Consider the following 17,758-nt stretch of genomic DNA (forward strand, 5'->3'; position numbering starts at 1 on the left):
GAAAGTCGTAAGATTTACATGGGATATTGCAGGTTCCACTGTACTTCCTCTGCACAGTAAGCTATTAAAAAGATGATACTCCAGTCAGAGAGAACGTCAGAAAGAAATAGATTGACAAATCTCAGGTTTGGAGCCTTCCACCTGCTCTATGGCATCGGCAAGTTTGGCGTTTTCCCAAGGGGCCATTCCTCTCATGTTACGGAAAGAGCTGTTTGGCGCTTTGAATAAAGACTTGTCACTATATTCATCAAAGTGATTGACGTTTCTGTGGAGCCCCCAATTTCCTCATTTACTGATGCCAAAATGGCAATTAGCTGGGACTTTGGTTTTGTGTTGCCTAGGAGTGAGATTTTACCACTCCCCATGTAAGCCTTTGACCATGGTCTCTTGGGCTGTGTTGAATAGAATGAAGATGTTCCCCATACTGTTCTTTACCATGCATCCTCTGACATGTCGCTGAAGTCCCACTCAAGGATGTAAAGGCTGCCCACCCCTGTCCTAACCTGTGGATGAGATCTCCACCTCCTCCTCTGAGCAGGCGGTATTGCTTTTGCATGGAAACCAACCTGCCACCCCCTTCTCAAAGTGGTTGTGGGGTACGATGTCCTTTCATCGCCGTTAATTTAAACACCAGGAATTTAAACGTGTACATAATTACGAAAATGTTTAATCGTAATTTTGGGGGGTGGGGGGAAGGTTAGATAAAGGATTGGGGGTAGGGAATAGGTAAACATAGGTGGAGGATGGGGGGTTTGGGGTGCTAAGCCCCCCCTAAAATTTTTTTTAAATCAATTCACATTTTCGGAATTATGTACACGTTTAAATGCCAGGCTTTTAAATGACCGGTGATGAACGAACATAGAACTACAGTGGTGGATCCTCCAGAAGATTCAGGATGCAGATTCAGAAGAGTCGACCATGAATAAACAGGGTGAGGTCAAATCCTTAGCGTACTATAGCATCTACCACTGAATGAAACCTTGGATTCTTTATAACTCATGGTTCCAGCGTGTCCTCATTCTGTTTGTCATTGTGTCAGATGGAAAGATCTTTCAGCTTGGTGTTCTTAAGGCGAAACTGGAAATTTAGCAGAAGACCCTCTTGGATCAGCCAGTGTGCTCGAAGTTGCTGCCCAAGTATTGAGTCCCATGGATGAGAATAGTGTACACCCACCCCCCTGCCTAATTGTATCTGGTAGTGATTATTGAGCTTAGAAGTCTTGTGTGGCTTCAACAAAGGCACCAATTCCCGGATACCATTGGTAAATGATTCTGTTCCCACACCTTGTTACAACTGCGCCAGGCAACTCTTAACGCTGTCCTAGTGCAGTGTACTGTTTGTTTATGGAAGTAGATTTGGGGTGGGGGGGACTGTTGAAGGACTGCATGTTAAACCAGTGTAGTTCAAGTGCGTATTCTCTGAGGCTAAGCAAATAAATGGAGCACTTCTTTAACCTATCGGTATTCAATGTATTTGTGTGATCCTGTATGTGGGAGGAATGGCAACATATCCATTACTGGGCAATACGTTACTATGTTAACATCTGAACACAAATATTCAACAATTTTTTGGGAAAAAACAGATTTGATAAATTTCAGATTCTAAATAAAATTGAGCAGAGGAATTCTGCTGTGTGATGCTGGGAGACATGGATGCCAGTAAAGCTAGCATTAATGTGCATTTAATGTTGTGCTTTCATTTGTGCCATCATGGCAGTCATACGATGTTTGAACTTCTGTAGATAAAAGCAGTACAATGAAATTGCTCAATTAAAATGCCACTAATGCTTTGGAGAATGCAGCCCAGAACGCCAGACCACCTATTGTCTCCAGGTGAAGGGAAACATGGTATGCTGCAGAACATGAATATTATTGGTGCATGGGTAGAGGGTCCTTTTTGATTTAACACATAACTATGATATAGATTCTTCTAAGTAGTGTGTTAGCAAAGTTCTTGGTCTTTATAATTTTTCAAAGTCTAGAGAGTCAGTTCCACAGTGAAGGTTGCAGCATTTCAAAGGGTGTTTCCAAGCAAAGATTATGCCATGGCGCCAAAGCCTGTACCAAGATATTTGGCAGATCACCACTTTTCCGAAAAAGGGGCCCTCAGCTTAGCAGGCCCTCGCTGTCCTCTGTCTGCTGTATCATTCCAACTGCCCCTTTTGGCACACCTAACCAGCAGCCAATACTTTGGCCTGTTTAAAAGAAATGAAATAGAATTGTGCAGGAACTGGCTCCATGGTCTTAACTGAAAAGAACTAGAAATTGTTTTAAAGTCTAGATATTGAGAAAGAAAGGAGAGGGGATATGGTTATCAGACGGTCTTTGGGAATGGACTTGAAATGTTTGCAAATATTGCACACTTTTGTTGGGGGAGGGATATATATATATATTTCTGATGTTTGTTAATCTGCTTAGATTCACATGCTGTGCATAGGTCCGACATCCAGTGGTCACTGCGGAGTATTGCATTTTGTTTTTCGTAGTCGAAAAGGGGACGTCGACAGGCGTGTCTGTAACACTATCCCTATAGTGACGTGCGTTGTACCCACAATCCCTCAGGCGTCGAGGTCCCTCAGATTGTTTTTTTCCGCCCAGCTTATGGTCGCCTTACGCGGAGCTCCTAGAGAGACATTGCAAAGACACTTACTACGGACCTCGGTCCTCAATTTATACTTATTGTTAAAGATCCCTCCCCTCGACGTTAGCTGTGAATCTGTTTCTCCGCCGAGCAAGTTTTCGACGGAGGGGAAGAGACGGAGGAGATCCTTCGGCGCTGCCGAACACGTGGCCAGGCCTCGCCGGCCAACATACAGTAGGGAGAGTGGGGGTTCGAACTTTTATCTTCTCGTCGAGAATGTCTTTCTTTCTCCCCTATCTTTCCCTTGGGGTTGTTATCACCAGTTTTTATTGCCTCAGCTATGGAGAGGACACCTTTTAAGTTTTGCCCACGCTGTAGGGGCAAATACACTTGGAAGGACAAACACAAGCTCTGTAATCGTTGCTTGCCCCTCGATCATAAAGAGGACAGCTGCGCGGCCTGTAAGCTCTTGAAACCAAGAACTCTTAAAGAACGGAAAGTTAAGAGGTGGGCGGACTACGCTATGTCGAAGTCAGTTTCCTCACCCGCCGCCGCTGTTACAGAAAGTGACGAGGAGGGTGATAACTCGACGTCCGTTACGGAAGTCATTAACCCCCAGAAGGAGCGCTCGCGCTCCTCGACGTCCGTCCCCGGCCCCGACGGGCTCGGCTCACGCCCTGCTTATGGGGATGAACACCCCGGCGACAAGGACGCACATAGACCCCATAGGCCTAAGCACACAACCCACGGCTCTTCGTCGAAGACGAAGGATCCATCAGCGCCGAAGGGGACGCAGGGCACTCCGGCGTCTACCTTAGCCCGTAAGGGTCTCAAGCCCCACCCGCAAACGCAGCCGCGACCAGCGATTGGGCTTTCATCGAACACAGGCGCTACCTCAAAATCATCCGACGTAACGCTCCATAGAGCGGCCGTCGAGGAACAACGCGTAACGCAGGCAACGTCGACACCAGAGCCCTCTGACGAACTCGTTGTCGAGAGCCTGGCGAGAATTGTTTCTGAAGACAAGCGTAAGCGGACGACGAAACAAACGTCGAATACCGCACAAAAAGCTATGGAAACGCCGAAAAAGCGCAAAAGTAGCCAGGAACTGCCCCCTTCATCTAAGGGCACTTCTGAACTACCGGAGGGCTTTTCAGAGGGCGACGGAAACATTTCTTCGACGTTGTGGGAGCGTTCCAGCGTTTTGAAGGTGAAGACACTGATTTCCCCCCTCTAGACTATTCAGGGGTCCCCCATGAGACCCTTGAAAGACTCCACTCTTGTATGGAGAAGATGGAAAGGTTTTTGGGAAGCCAAAACCCACCCACACCCAAAAGACCAAGAGAATGGCCCCAGGATGACCCTAGGGTCAAGATTCCTAGGCTGTTTCCCCCTTCTACAGAGGCATATGACCTCACTGAAGAGGAGCAATTTTTTTTTATTTTTTTTATTTAAAAATTGTTTATAGTTTACATCAATTTTATAAACTTTTACAATTATTTCATCAACTTTAAAACACTACATTTCTTAGAAGCATCGCATAAAATCATTTTCTTTTTCTATACGCATTAAGATATATTTAGCATAAATCATTTCTATTTTACGATTTTCACATTTTCATACTTAGTAACATTAGAAATTATATAGTTTCTTTACATGAGTATATATTTTTGCAAAAGGCCTTTTCTTAATACATGACAACAAAAAACCCAAATCAATCTTGTATATAGTATATTAAAAAAAAAACATTGCTTTAAGTAACATAATGATGCAATTAATCAAGTAAAGTATATAATACATCAGTTATATCCTGAATTCATCAATTTCGTTTAATTTACTGTAATTCTTCAACAAGAAGCATGTTTAAGCCCAGATTTTTAGTTTTCAAATCCTCGTCAATTTTGAATAGGAGCCTTGATAAAGTCAAAATAAAGCGCATACTATCCCCTTGCATGCTGCGTTCCCAAAACGCGGCCCGTGCAATATATGTTGGGCCTGGATTAAATTCGCCTAATAACAAGCATCTCTTTTCCTCAAAATATGGGCAATATACCACAAGATGCTTTATAGATTCAGTTTGACAAATCGAAGCACAAAACCGACAATTTGGGTGCACGATCAATTCGCTACCAACATTCCATTTAAAGATACGTTCCAAAGTAGAGAATTGATTTAATCTGAATCTTAGGTAGATATTACGTACTCTACGATCGGGACATTTCATAAGATATAGTGGAAGAGTACCCCTCGTCCTAAGTCTATTCGCACACTCTGTGTATAAAACATATTTATGGTTTTTTTCAATTATCATCCTCCAGTCCCATTCGTACATTTTGCGTTTATTTCTAGCTAAACCAAGTTCTAAGTCCTCAATTGTTACTTCAATGGTGTCCAAAAGCATATTCATTTGTTTTTTAAACATATCCAACGATTTAACATCACCATTATGTAATAAACTGTGAAGATCTTCATACAATGAGTTTCCGGGGGGCAACAGCATTTTCATATAGCTCATTAATTGTCGCCATCTCCATTTTGACGCTAATGTAGATAGACCCAGTTCATGGCAAATTATCGAATTTGGTATTGCTGATGACAAGCACAAGGTTTTTTTCCAAATAGACCCTTGAATCCCATTAAGGATCTGTTCAATGTTCATAAGACAAATATCTAAACTATAAAGAATAATGGGTTCAACCTTTAACAAGTAGAAGTCCAATAAAGGCTCAACCGAGAACATGCAGTACTTAGCATAAATCATCTTCATCATTGATAGGAGAGAACAAGATTTTGAAGTTAAGAACTCCTTCCATGATTTCAGTGAATAGCTGTTATTCAAAGGATAACCTAAATATCTAATCGAATTTGCCATTTCAAGCCTGCTACCCGCAATTGTCCAATAGTACGATCTTATTTTTTTCCTATTATGACAAATGATGATTTGAGATTTTTTAGAATTTGCCGTGAGATTGTGTTCTGCAGCATAATCATAAAAAATGTTTAATTTATGCTGTAGTCCCGAAGGGGTCCTATCAAACAGAATAATGTCATCGGCAAAACAAAGCCAATCAAGTTTAAGACTACCAAGTTTTACCGGAAATGTACTATTGCCTGTCCACAATCGATCCATATCTGAAAGGTACAAATTAAATAGGATTGCTGCTAGGTTGCAACCCTGTTTTACCCCAATCTCGGTAACAATAGGCGAGGTAAGAGCACCTTCCCTATTTATTCTGATTTGGAAAGATGTATTAGTATGTAACATTGCAAGAAGTTGCACTAGTCGTTGAGGAAAACCTAAATTCAATAGTTTTTCCCACAGCACTTCTCGAATTACACAGTCGAATGCACTAGTTAGATCAAGCGATGCAAAGTATATTGGTCCAGACTCAGGTAGTTTAGATTTATAAATGAAGTGTGCAAGAATTATAGCATTAAGAGATGTTCCGATATTCTTTCTGAATCCGGATTGAAACTTTGAGTAAATATTGTTATCAATATAATTTTGTAGTCTTTTTAATAAACAAATGGCAAAGACCTTGGCAGAAGCATCCATAAGGGCAATCGGACGAAAGTTTGCAGGGTCAGTTGGATCACCCTTTTTATAGATAGGAATGATTATCGCATTCTGCCAAGATTTGGGAATGCAATTTGAATCCAGAATGTTTGAGAATTTGGTGTAGAGAATTGTAGCCCAGAAAATCGGATCATCCTTTAAAACACATGCAGGCAACCCATCAGGACCAGCAGCTTTTGAAGGTTTAAGTAGATTAATAGCATCCAAGATCTCATCCATAGTAAGTGCTAGTTTGTCCCTGCACTTTTCAGTTAAAATGTTTGAGTCAATTTTATGAAATTTTGATGGTAACTTGAATTTTTCAATCATGAATGATTTCCAAGATTCAGATGAGACCGAAGAACTTAAATCATGCTGCTCTCGTCCATTAGTATCATTAATGATAGACCAGAGCCTGCGGGTGTCATTTCGAATAATGGCTTTCATGATTTGCTGGTTCTCCATTAGCTTAATTCTGTATTTAATACATTTGTTCTTACTAGTGTATTTTAAACAGATTTTCTTTTTGCATAGTAAATAAAGTTCAGTAGCCAGATTCAGTTTTCGTAATTTTCTCAAACGCAGATTTTTTTCACATTTCAAAGAGGCAATTTCAGCATTAAACGTGTGAGGATGACAAACATTTTGCATCCCTACATCATTTATGAATGATTGAAGGTGTTTTTTTATAATCAGATTGTTCCATGCCTCACGTAGAATTACATTCTGTTTGGATTCATCTCCTTTGGGGACTCTCCATAGGTCCCTGTTGACCAAGAAGTTCAAACTTCTACATAAGGAGGGATGTCATCTCACTGAGTGTTGAACTCTCTTGATGTTAATCAATTTAAGAATAGAACTAGTTTCAAGAGTTGTAAAAACTAATTTAATAGTCATATTTATGGGCGTGTGATCACTATAAGGTGTATCCATCATAATGATCCTACTCACGCGCCCCATAAGATTTACTGAGACAAAGAAGTAGTCAAGATAAGATTCGACTCCACCCCTCCTCCAGGTACCATTTAGTAACCCAGCTTCAAAGTCCACAGGGACAACGTTCCAGGCTTTGAAGTAATGCAGCAAATTATTGCCTCTATTAATTAAATTGGTTTTATATTTAGAGATATGAGTTTGTCTGTCAATTAATCCCAAGTCAATGCAAATAGCATTAAAGTCCCCACCAATCAATATCAAGTAATTCGGGTTTCGTTCCATAGCACCCAAAAAAATCCCATCTATTAATTCCAGAAATTTTTCTAAAAGGCACTTAGCAGGATTATAATACACACAGACTAAAAGATAAATATGCTCAGGGTGATCACACACAGAGAATTCAATTGCCATTAGATTGTCTGTAGCATATAAGGTTTTCACGTTATGATCAATAGAGTTATCTATCAAGATTGCCACACCACCGGAAGGACGACCAGCTAATCCTTGACGAGCAGGTACACTAATAGTGTTAAAGCCATCAATAAAGAAGGCATCTAAACACATCGTCTCCTGTACGAATATGACCGTGGGCGATTGTATACACACAGACTCTTTAAGCCAATCGCCCAGGTTTTTCATCCCACAGCAGTTCCAAGAAATGAATCTCAGTTCAGCCTGGTTAGGATTGTTTTTTATTTGCCGCCATATCGATGATAGATGTCATTAGGGGCCCTATCCAGGTTATATTGGATGCTACACCTACTAATGTAGTAATCTGGGTGATAAGGTCTGCTGCCTGTTCTTGACTACCAGCTCGACTCTTCTCACCAGATTTGCTCTCATGCGGAGCAGTCTGAGCATCCAAAAAAACCTCCGCTTCTTCAATAGATCGCAATAGAGATAATTCCAAGCCACGCATCTCAAAGTCCTGCCTGTGTTCCCATAACAATTTCGTAATAATCTCTGACTGAGGAGCACAGATCATACGGAAGTTGTTATGGTTTGCAAGCCTAATCCATTCAATATCGTTAGAGTGTAAAGTTCTTAGTTGCGGACTCCCTTTGAATATATTAAATAAGAATGATCTATTTATTCTTTGCTGACCATTCATCTGCGGATCGCTCTGCCAACCCAATATGTAGCGTGTGTCCCTTGAAAAGGAACACTGTTCCATAGCTACCACTGAATTTGTGTGTACCTGCTGGCTCTGATTTTCCAACTCACTTTCTTCTTGAATGTTATTTCTGGATATGTTACTCAATTTTTGGTTCGTTTGTTCTTGATGAGAGGCAGCGTTTTCAATGCTTTCAAGAATATTTTTAGTTATCGCGTTGACCATTTCAGATCTTTCATCGCTTTCCTTACTTTCATTATCCGCAACGTTTTTTTGCATATTAATCCGAGTATCCTCTAGTTTTCTGCAGCTCCTTAACAATTAATTCACTCACAGTCGCACATGAGGTTTCTTTGTGTTGTGTATTTGTATTTGTATCATGAGTGGAATCTGTTCTGCTCGTCTTGATTTTAATAACGGGGTAGAATGCTGAAAGACGCCCTTGCTTCTGAACATTCGATTCATCAGAGGCCATAGCCGTCTGGCTGTGTGTGTCTTTTTCAGTACTCTTCCTGCCCATACCTTTTAGTTTCTGTTCATGTGGAAGAGCCAAATTTAGCAGTGCTTTTGATTCCTCGTTCAACTGTGATAAATTAATCACTATCTCATTAACTTGCTCATTCTCAGTCACTGCATGTATGTCATCTTGGTCATCAATAGGGTTACTCTGTTGTCCTTGAATTTTTTCTCTTTTTTTTCTTTTTTTTTTTTGTACTTTAGAAGATTCTTGAGTACTCTGGGCAAGAGTTTTTTTAATTTTTTGATTTACTTTTTTTAAGGCTTTTGCTTGGGCGCGTTTCATCTTTCGAGATAGAAAGGTTGTTGGATTTTCTTTGCTAGATACAATTTCGCTTTCGAGATTAATTAAATCTTTTTCTCGGGCTACAATTTCGTCAAAACTAGATTTGTCACCCTCTAATTCTCCAAGATCTGGGTCATTATGCATTATCAGGTCAACAAGAGGCGTAGGGCTACTAGGATGCACCTCGTGATTAGCCTCAGCTAGGATCGCAGGGGCTATCTCACGTGTCCATTTCACAGGCTTTTTGCGCAAGACATTGTTGTACCGTTAAGCGATATAACACTTCATCTATTTTTACAGAGTTTGCCTGGATAAGCTTTAGCAACACATTAGTGGATGTTGTAGGTGCTAAATTTTGCATATTTACCCCTAAAGTCAGAGCCTTTGCATACGATACTTCCTCAGTCTGAGAGGAGGTATCCTGTTTTCGTGTGAGTATAGGTTGGGCCATTTTTGTTAGGTGAGAGTCAATCAACATCAAGAGGAGCAATACCTCCAGGAAGATGAGGAGTGTTTGGGTGGAGAGGAAGAACATGAGGAGGAGGGGTTTGAAGAAGATCCTTACACTAGTGCAGGAGCTTTTGAAGAAGATATAGCTACCTCGCAGCCCTGGCAATCCCCATCAGTACAGCCTTGGCAATCCCCATCAGTGCATTCAGACCCTGATGTCTTTCACCCTTCTCCTCCCAAGGATTCACCCATTGGAAACACCTCTCCCATAGATGACCAACCTTCACTTAATGCACTATTGCGCAAGGCAGCAGCGCATTTTGAAATAGACACAGGGGAGACTCTTCCTGACATAGACTTTGTAGAGAGAGTTATTAAAGAAAAAGCCCCTGTTAGTCAGTCTATTCCGCTCCTGGCTTCTATAAAGAGAAGAATAACTCCTTCCCTTTCCAATCCGGCCTTAGTCAGAGGAGTCAACCCTCGGATAGAAAAGCTCTTCAGCCCTTCGTCCTCTGACCCTTTGTACATCAGAGGACATTTTATTCCGGACTCCCTCGTAGTTACTAATACAAGAAAGAGGGCAGGGGTACCACTATCCACTAATGAGGCACCACCGGACAAGGAGGGCAAGAAGCTCTACGCACTTGGGAAGAGAATCACGACCTCCGCCGCCTTCTCTACTAGGATTGCGAATAACAATTCCCTACTAGCTAGCTACGCAGATGCACAGTGGAGCAAGCTGCGCAGCAAAGCAGAGGACGCACCAGAACCCCTGCGTTCACGCCTGTTAGCTATAGTCTCAGAGGGAACTCTTGTAAACCAGGGCATCGTAAAGAACTCCTTAGATGCTGCAGAGACGGCTGGCCGTTCCCTGGTTCAGGGAATACTTCTTAAACGACATGTCTGGCTGCGCAATTCGGGATTTAAGCCGGAAACCCAGGCTTCCCTGATAAATAAGCCCATAGAACAAACACATCTGTTTGGGAAAGCAGTTGATGAAGCCCTAGAACATGCGAAGAAAGAGTTTGATACCATCAAGACTCTTGACCAAATTTCTAGGCCCCCTAACAGACGCAGCTATGGCAATAGACGCTCCTTTCGTGGCCAACGCCAGCAGCAAAAACAACAGCAATTTTACTCTGCTACCAATTGGCCCTCTAACCAGGGTAGCAACACCCAGTTCAGTCAAAGAGGCCAACGGCGTGGCAAAGGAAGAGGTCGCGGCTCCAGCCCCAAAGGTTCCACGCCCAATACCAACAAATGACCCGAAGATTCGGGTCCCTTCCCATGCATCGGCGGTCGGGGACCGGCTAACATCGTTCCTTTCAGCATGGGAGGGAATATCGTCAGCCCGCTGGGTATTATCCACCATAGCCCACGGATACTGCATCGAATTCAACGGTTCCCCGAAGTACAGACCCCCATGGAACCGACGCATGTCACCGGAACACCTCACTATTCTTCTTCAGGAAGTAGAAGAGCTACTGAAAAAAGAAGCGATAGAGGCTGTCCCCCTATCTCAGGTAACAGAAGGTATTTATTCAGTGTACTTCCTTGTACCCAAAAAGGACTTAACCATGCGCCCTGTATTAGATCTGCGCCCAGCGAACAAGTTTGTCAAACCCCAAAAGTTTCGTATGGTGACCTTGCAGGAAGTAATCCCACTGTTATCACAGGGGGATTACATGACAACACTGGACATGAAAGATGCATACTTTCATATTTTAATGTTGCCAGCGCACAGAAAATACCTCAGGTTCAAGATAGAGAACAAACACTACCAGTTCAGAGTACTACCCTTCGGGATAGCATCTGCACCAAGGGTATTCACGAAAGTACTGGCAGTGGCAGCGGCCCACCTGCGCAGGTTATCCATCCCGGTATACCCTTACCTCGACGACTGGCTCATAACAGGGGATTCTTACGAAACGTGCTTCTCCAATACCCAAAAGACCGTAGACCTTTTGTCGCAACTGGGCTTCTCCATCAATGAGAAGAAGTCCAGCTTAGACCCCAGCCAAATCAAACAATTCCTAGGGGCTCTAATTCGAACAAAGGACGGCCTCGTCTTCCCCTCCAACGAGAGGGTCCAAAACATGCTGTTTCAGATCCCCCATTATGTGGCAGGTCGAGAGGTGACGGTACGCAAAGCAATGCGCTTGCTAGGGATGATGGCGTCATGTATTTATTTGGTACCTCACGCGCGCCTGCGCATGCGCCCAATGCAAGAGTGGCTCTACAGCCAGTGGTGTCAGGCCAGCAGACAATGGGACGATCTAGTGGTGGTCTCGCAGGCCTTGGTTCTCTCGCTACGGTGGTGGACAAAAGAAAACCTGCTATTAGGGAAAACTTTTGCCACACCCGCAGTGGAAGCCACTCTAACCACAGACGCATCCCTTACAGGATGGGGGGCTCACCTATCCCATCAGACTGCTCACGGAGTGTGGACTCCGAGCTTAGCATCCAAGCATATAAACCTGCTGGAACTACTAGCGGTGTTCAAAGCACTGAAAGCCTTTCAGGAACACTTACAAGGAAAGACAGTGATGGTCCTCACAGACAGCACCACAGCCATGTACTACCTCAACAAGCAAGGGGGCACTCACTCTCCAGGACTGTCCAAGCTGTCCCAGAATATATGGAAGTGGGCTCTCAAACACAACATGTTCCTACTATCACAACATGTACCAGGGGAACTCAATCTGCTAGCAGACAAACTCAGCAGAAATGTCCCCCTGCCCGAAGAGTACGAATGGCAATTGCACGAAGACATCGTCTTAGACGTCTTCACGCAATGGGGATTCCCGGAAATAGACCTGTTCGCAACCCTGGAGAACTCTCAATGCCAAAGTTACGCCTCCAGGTACCCCCAGAACCAGTCCAAGGGGAACGGTCTGTCGATTCAATGGTCAGGGAAATTTGTTTACGCCTTTCCCCCGACTCCCCTCCTCAACAAAGAGGTGCACAAGATGCACCAGGAGCAAGTTACCATGATACTAGTGGCCCCAATGTGGGCCCGGCAGCCATGGTTCGCTCACTTGATGGAGATGTCCCTATCTCCCCCAATGAAACTTCCCTGCCCGTACAACATGCTGTCACAAGACAAGGGCAGGACACTGCATCCATGCCCTCAGACCATGAACTTAGCAGCCTGGCTCCTGAGATCATAGAATTTGGACATTTACAACTCCCACAAAGATGTATGGACATCCTCAGGGAAGCCAGAAAACCTAATACTCGCCACTGCTATTCTAGCAAGTGGAAAAGATTTGTCATCTGGTGTAGAGGTAAGAACATCAACCCGGTTGACTGCTCTCCCACTAACATTATTCTGTACTTGACCAATTTACTGGATTCAGGTCTACTGTTTAATTCCATTAAAGTCCACCTAGCAGCACTTTCTGCATACACCACTTCCCAACTTAAAGTGTCGTGGTGGAAGATACCAGTTATCAAGTCCTTCATGGAGGGGGTAAAGAGAATACACCCTCCGATAGCTAATCCAGCTCCCGGATGGGACTTAAACGTGGTACTTTCTAGACTCATGGGCGCTCCTTTCGAACCCATGCACAAGGCAACTCTTAAATACCTCACTCTTAAGACTGCTTTCCTAATAGCTATCACCTCCATTAGGAGAGTAAGTGAACTACAGGCTCTTTCTGTACTAGACCCCTTCGTAACAGTTCACAAGGATAAGGTGGTTCTACGCACACACCCAAGGTTTGCATCAAAATTCATCTCGAAATTTCATGTAAACCAGTCTATAGAACTACCAACGTTCTTTCAAAACCCTTCCAGCTTGGGAGAAAAAAGTCTGCATACACTAGATGTACGCAGAGCTGTCATGTTCTACATGGAAAGAACCAGAACACTGAGACTAATCAGTTCTTTGTCTCGGAGGCAGCAGGAAGAGAAGGAGATGCAGTTTCTAAGTCCACTATATCTAGATGGATTGTACAATGCATCACTCTCTGTTTCTCTCTTGCTAAGAGAGAACTACCCTTCAAGCCAAGAGCACATTCCACTCGAGGCACTGGGGCTTCCATAGCATTCATTGCAAATGTTGCCCTTGAGTCCATCTGCAAAGCGTCTACCTGGAGTTCTGTGCACACCTTTACAAAACACTACTGTCTAGATGCACACTCTAGATCTGACTCCCAGGTGGGACAGGCAGTATTAAGACATCTTTTCTCTACTGTTCCTTCTCATAACCCACCGCCAACTCCGGGTACTGCTCGCTAGTCTATGCACAGCATGTGATTCTAAGCAGATTAACAAACATCAGAAGACAATGCATTACTTACCGTAAAAGCATTTCTGATGGTTGTATCTGCTTAGATTCACATGCGCCCGCCCTTCCTCCCCGCTCGGATGGAAGGAACATAGACATCCTTTCCTATATTTCTCTCTTTTCTGTACTCACTCACGTCTAGAAGGCTCCCTCAGGGCAGAAAAATACAAACAGAGGGACCTCGACACGTGAGGGATTGTGGGTACAACGCACGTCACTATAGGGATAGTGTTACAGACACGCCTGTCGACGTCCCCTTTTCGACTACGAAAAACAAAATGCAATACTCCGCAGTGACCACTGGATGTCGGACCTATGCACAGCATGTGAATCTAAGCAGATACAACCATCAGAAATGCTTTAACGGTAAGTAATGCATTGTCATATCACAACGTTGGTACTGACCTGTTTTATTAATATTTAAGCTTTGCATCTTATATTTATCCTGATAGTTCTGTATTTATTACGATTGGACAGTTATAGTAGGGTTCTTACCATTGTGATGCTGGAAATGCATCAGAGGGACAGGGCCTCCATATCCTTGTCCTTTACTGCTTTTTATCATGTGTTAGGTTGTGTTCTCCATGCAGGAGTTCATGTGGGACTCCTGGCGGTGCAGCATTCTCTCTTTTGGTTTGGTGAACAGACCCATGGGATACCCTTATGGCACCCCTGGGTAGGGGTACAACCCTGTGCCCCTAGTGTATGGTTTTGGGCACCTGTGTGTGACCCACAGAGCAGGGTACGGGCTGGTGGCAGCTCCGTGCTGAAATGACTGGTGCCCTGAGCGTCCTCCATTTTGGGATGCCCAGGCCCTGTCATTGGAATCTGTAGATTCCGGATGGATACAAAATGGCCCCCATGGCCTCTTGCCTTCCATCACCTGTTACCCTGATCTTCCCGAAATCCCGGGAAGCCCTGCCTCTGTCCCTTCCCCCTGACTGGCTGTTGGGTGGAAGTTCTGTATATGGTAGTGTGGGGAAATGCCGACCAGACTGGCTGGAGCCTTCTCAACGACCGTATGTTGTGGGTACGCCTGTGGGTGGGACCTGGGTGAATGGAGTGTGTGACGAATATACATTCTATGTTGTGACTGTCTAGTATCTGGTGTTTGACACAATGGTTGAGACAGCCCTGCCCGAAACCAGTATGAATGCAGCTTGGAGTGTTGAATGGCTCGGTACTTGTCCCAATACACATAACTTGTGAGTGTCTGGAGAGAAGTGAATGGCCTGAATACCTTGTGTGCCTGACTGGCTGCCTGCCTGCATGAATGGATGCTTGAGTATGACCCAGCAGAATGAATGGGAGAGCAACAGTGTATCTGGGGACCTCTCACTGTTAGGAATCGTGTTCAGAAGCTGAAGTCCACTATGACGAGTAACTGGAGTGAAGCTTAACCTTGAGCCCTGGTGGACGAGAAGAATTGCTGTTGCTCTCCTTCGCAATCCAAAAGCTGCTGTGCTTCAAGAACTGACCCAGAGAGGACCTGGTAAGGCGCCCTCTTCCCGAGCTACGAGGGACCATCGTGCATATCTGATCTTTGCCTAAGCTCCCTGGTAAACAGACCTTCGATAGGCTGCCGACCCGATACAGGGAATGCTGCGGAACTCCCAAGGAGAAGCGCCCGGACTGTTGTCCGTCACTGTCGACCGCCGTCGCCGACTGGAGCCTCCGTGCTCCTGTTGTCTAAGAAACTTCATTAATCTAAGGACGCTCTCGTCCGCATCATCGCTGCTGTATCCTGCTGGAGAAGGCCTGACCGTCGACGCGCCGAGGAGCATCCACTGGTGGGTTTCCCGCCACCCAAAGACTACAGAGACGCCGACGACTCGACGCCCTTGCTGGGCCACAGTTCTTCAACTCTTTGCGGCCCAGAATTATCGACACCGAGGTGCCCCGCACGCCTCTTCCTTGCAGGACGTTTACGCTTCCCCGTCAACGAGCACCGCAGGAACGTCGCGGCCATTTCACCGTCGTAGCTCGACCTGTTCTCCGTCGGACTTTTGACGACCCGTGACTCCTGCCTGAAAGGGAGGACACTCAAGAAGGGTTGTCCATTACCCCGATGAGGAACGCTACACCAACAAGGTACTTTGGGGTTGCAGAACTATTGGGAAGTCGAAGGGTGAACAATATATGGACTGGGCTTGTATCTTTCCTCTACAGGTTGCCCAGGTTGGGGGGGGGGATCTCCACACAGAACTGTGTCTAGGTAGCGGGACCAGAATTCTACCTATTGCTCAACCATCTTGCTTTCCTTCCTCTCTCAACTGCTGGTTTCCTCTTTATTTTGATCTGTGTGTCATTCTCACTATATGCCCTTGAATAAGATCTAATAACGTTAGTGGTACCACTTTAGAATTGTACATATTTACCATTGTTGATTTTCGGAGTACAAAGTGACTTATCGTGATTGTGTATATGACCTTAAATATTATATAAAGACTGTGTTTTAACCGATACGGTGTGTGGACATTCCTTCGTGGGTGCTCGGGGACTACACTGTACTTAAGAACCAGCTCGCATCACCTCCTGAGAAGCTAGGCCTTGATTGCTCGACTACGTCTACCAATGCTAGAGAATCTTGGCAGGGGTCTCTGTGCCTCCCCTCTACCATATAGAGAGTGGAAGTGCAGACCCCGCCTCTGTTCTTTACAACCATCAACACCCCAGTAGTTGGGGAGGGGTTATTTATTGCTGTAACTTTCACCTAAAGAGATTTTGTAAACCTAATTTTGAATGGATTGTGTCCTGCAACGTATTCCACATCTTTGAAATGTAATGTCCACAGCTGTGCTGCTTCTGAATTTTTTTTTCGGCAGAGGGCGTCCTGCGTCGGTGGCGTCTGGTCGGTGTCCCTCGAAGGCCTCCGTCGAGGGTGACGTCACCGGATGTTATAAATGGGACGCACTGCCCCGTAGCCTCAGTTCTGGTTTTTCTGCAAACTTGTTTGTTTCGTGAACTCGGCGCGCCTTTTGCGATCTTCGTAGAAAATGTCTTCATCTTCTACCTCTCCAACTCCGCGGTCTGGGTTTAAGACATGCCGGCACTGTAAGTCCAAAATGTCGATTACGGACCTGCACCACATCTGCTTATGGTGTCTGCTTATGGTGTCTGGGCTAAAGTCCTGATACCGACGACGGCTTGAAGTGTCAGTCGTTGACTGCCAAGTCCTTGCGGAATCGAAAGGAGAAGTTACAGGTAGGTCAGGTTTCTAAACCTCAAGTGTTGAAAAGCTATGGGTTTTTCCATCGTCTATTCGAGGGGTGACTCTCCTCATGGGAAGGAGTCCTGGGGATCTCTATCCCGGAGTGGTTCCGGCCACTCATCCTCCTCGTCTCGGCACTCCCGGAAGTGGCATCACCGGTTGCCTTCCCTGTCAACATCAGAGGATGGTTCTGCGAGGAAAGTGGCTTGTCCCACTAAATCGTCGACTCCTGAGGAATGGGAGGCATTCAGGGAGCAAAATGCTGGCGATTTTTCAATCCCAAGACACAGTTCCGTCCGCGCCTTCAGAACAAGCCGGCAGGAAACGGTCTTGGTCCGATGCTCACGCGCCTTCGGGCTCTCGGCGCTGTAAACATCGGTAACCATCGAGGTCCTGTTTGGACAAGGCTCCCGTAGATTGCCAGAAACATGCCAGATCCAGGTCTCGGTCTTCGTCCCCAGCGAAACTGCAGAAATCTGGAAAGGGCTCGAGGTCGGCATCAACACCATTGGCGCCATGTCCTTCGAGTGCGACTGTCGGTGCTTAGCTTTCGATCCAGCCCTCGGAGCCTTCGGCGCCATTGTCAGTGCCGAGGCCATCGGCCGCTTCGACGCCTTTGGGGCAATTTGGCCGGTTGAGGCCCCCGGTACTGTGGATCCTCCGAGAAAGGCTTTATACAAGACTGTGAAGCATGTTGTGTACTCCAGGGACGCTCCTGTCCCTGGGAAGGAGTTCTTTCATTCTCTGCATGATATTTGAGGAGAGGTCAGAAATGGAGCTTGAGCCTGGTTTAAATTCATGAGGCTCCTGACATGGTC

General features: G+C 45.0%; 1 protein-coding gene across 4 annotated transcripts in view; it reads left to right on the forward strand.

Moving 5' to 3' along the window:
• RALGAPA2 (Ral GTPase activating protein catalytic subunit alpha 2) overlaps positions 1-17,758 on the forward strand; it is a 3,672,963-nt gene that overhangs the window by 1,356,233 nt on the left and 2,298,972 nt on the right. The window lies entirely within an intron of this gene.

Source organism: Ambystoma mexicanum, chromosome 4q (assembly GCF_040938575.1).
Source record: "Ambystoma mexicanum isolate Mex_15411 chromosome 4q, UKY_AmexF1_1, whole genome shotgun sequence".
Classification (NCBI taxonomy): domain Eukaryota; kingdom Metazoa; phylum Chordata; class Amphibia; order Caudata; family Ambystomatidae; genus Ambystoma; species Ambystoma mexicanum.